The following is a 3,014-nucleotide window of genomic DNA, read 5'->3' on the forward strand; positions in this document are numbered from 1 at the left end:
ATATATATATATATATATATATATATATATATATATATATATATATATATATATAATTAGAAGGGAAATATTTTATGATCATAAATGTTGCTAAAGGTTGGTGGTTCTATACAAACTAGAATTGAGATTATCGCAGCTTTTCCATTTCGCGCTCGTCCATTTCGGCTTCGTCTCTTAGAAAAACATAAGCAGCAAAGTAACAAAGTAAATCAACCAAGCCAAAAAATTAAAAAAAAAAAGAATAAAAAAATAGGTTCTGTTAGGTTAAAGCTGTCCAAACCACAACCTCAAAATTGCCTGTGCTCATTATGGTAACATTAAAAAAGGCCTCTTAAAACAGGGTTGATTATGAAATTCACAGCAGAAGGAAAGTGCCGTTTAGCGGTTTCATTATAACATCGTCAAATTACTCTGGTAATTTATTGCTGAAACATTTACACAAAATGTCGTTTACCAAGGGAAGAAAACCTATCTGAATCATTCCCATTCAAATAAACCACGTCTGGATGAAATTTACTTTTTTTGAGGATTTATATAATTTGCTTTGTCAAAACAGAGTCATTATGATGTCTTTGTGGTCCAGATTTGGGTTTGTCCTGCCTTAAATGTGTGCAGATCTCCTGTCAGCAATGATTGTTTCCCGTAGGATCAAAACTGTGGATTAATACAAAGCAACAGGTAGAGTGGCTAAGAACACGAATAACATGAAAACATTTTGATAATTAGGATGAAAAAAAATATGCCTAACAAACGTTGATTCTGATTTTAACATCTGACTTTTTTAAGAGAAAGAAAATTCTGAGGGTCTGAGAGCAAAAGAAACGGGACATGTGGTTTACAGACAGGGTGGATCAAAGAAAGTCACACAAAGCGTTCAAACCTCAAAACAGGGAGGGAAAGGCTTTGATTTATGACTTTCAGCCTTTCACAGCTGACCTTATTACAAACAAACATCCAATGTAACACGGACAGATTAAATGCATTGCATACAGAGTTTAGCTGGAGCGTCTCTCAATGTTTAGAAGAGGTCCATATGGAGAGCAGCTGTTTTAAATGGATGTATGTATGTATGTGAGAATGGATGGATGGATGGATGGATGGATGGATGGATGGATGGATGGATGGATGGATGGATGGATGGATGGAAAAGTTGTCCACTAGTACGAGTAGCATTACTTCAGCATATATTTTCGCAAGTATTTGAAATAATGAACTATCTGCAAAGATTGAATAACTAAAAATGTTTTAATCTGTATATTTTACACAAAGTTATAGATGTGGTTGAAAGTTTATGTACTGTCCCATTAAAGAAAAGGACCAATTCAAATTACACAATACTGAAAAAGTAATAATAATAAACACACACAGTTCTTAGTTAAAATAAATATGGTTTTTAATTGTTTTTTTTAAATAAAAAATCAATTTTCTAAATCAATGTATTTTACCGCCTGCTGATTTGTTTGGGTCTTTAATGGAAGGGTAAACTTAAATCTTCAAGCACAACTGTATGTAGTTTAAAGATGAAATGAGAAATTTTAATAATTACAAAATAAGAATATTTGTTTATGTGCTATATTGAAAAAAGTAATTGGTCACCAGCTTCTGCATGAACTATATTTTTTAAAGCTTTAGCGTCAAATTGTCATGGTTCTCCCCTTTTGGGACTCTTATTTTTTTACATTTCAGTTATTAGTTATTCTGTTATTCTTTGGTTTATTTTCCATTATATTCAAGCAGTCTTTAGTTACTCTATGTTGCCCCCTGTGCTTGTTTTCTTTCCCATTGGCTTCCTTCTAGTTAGTTCCACTCACACCTGCTCCTTATTCAGCTGATTAGTCCATCCTTTGTTCTGTTCCCCTTATATACCCCACCTCTGCAGTCACTCAGTGCTGGTTCCTTGTTGTTTGTTGTTTCCTCATGTCTGTCATGTCAGACCAAACCGTATAATTTCCTCTAATTTGTCCCAAAGCCATTTTTTAAGGTTGAGGTCAGGACTCAGTTTGATAAATACACCCCCAGAGCTTAGATCATAGGCCCTTTTGTGGAAAAAAAACTTTTAATGAGAGTTAGTTCTGTAAAGAGATTAACTATTACATTTAAACATAAGAAACTTCTTGTGGAAATATAAATCTTAACTCTGAGTTAATAAAATACTGTATCAGATGAGTTAGAAGACAATTATCATCAAAGTTATCATTGGAGAAACTGCTACGCTCAATAAAAATGAGACTTTTAGCATTTAATTATCTTTTGCCTCAAAATATTGATATAGAAAATCTAAATTTCTGAGAGTTTTGTATTACGTGTACAGACACAATGCGTATCCCATACATGTTTAAAATTCATTGGTATATTAAACATCAAATAATAGCTGAATTTATACTATAAGAAGGGAATGTGATAACTAGTTTCAATTAATTGCATAATTTTGTCAATTCTGTAAGCAGATGCTGCAAAACGAGATAACATTGAGCATCAGCAGCTGAATGTAAAGGGAATTTACGATATATAAGAGCCTTGATAAATAAGTGTCACATCAAGGACGGCATATTTATTCTACTTAACTCTCTCATGACCATGCGGTTGCAAAGGTCGCTCATGTGTTTGGTGATGCCGCAACATCATTAATGCCCATCAGCCAAAGCGACAGGGGCTTCAGCTGTACAAATAAAGGGAAACTGGCTGCATGCTAGGATAATGTTTTTCAGTTGCCATGTGTGTAGTCTGACACCTGCACAGTCTCAGATAAGGGTCAGAACTCCCTTTCTGATTACTTTGCATTGACCGGTCTTGGCCCTGAGACTCTAGCATAACTGCCTAACGATGGTGGGAAATGATGAAAGCATAAGTAAAATTGCTCCAACCCCTAAATGATCTTTTGAGGGTTAGCCAGCCCTGGTTTATCTGCAAAACAATAGGCAGAGAGGCTGAGTTTTGCTTTGAAATAATGGAAATAAATCCTTCCTCCCAGCTACAGAGACGAGCTGAAATTGCAAATCAGAGGCAGCAGACCG

This window comes from Cyprinodon variegatus, unplaced genomic scaffold (genome assembly GCF_000732505.1).
Source record: "Cyprinodon variegatus isolate N-32 unplaced genomic scaffold, C_variegatus-1.0 Scaffold391, whole genome shotgun sequence".
In the NCBI taxonomy this organism is placed as follows: domain Eukaryota; kingdom Metazoa; phylum Chordata; class Actinopteri; order Cyprinodontiformes; family Cyprinodontidae; genus Cyprinodon; species Cyprinodon variegatus.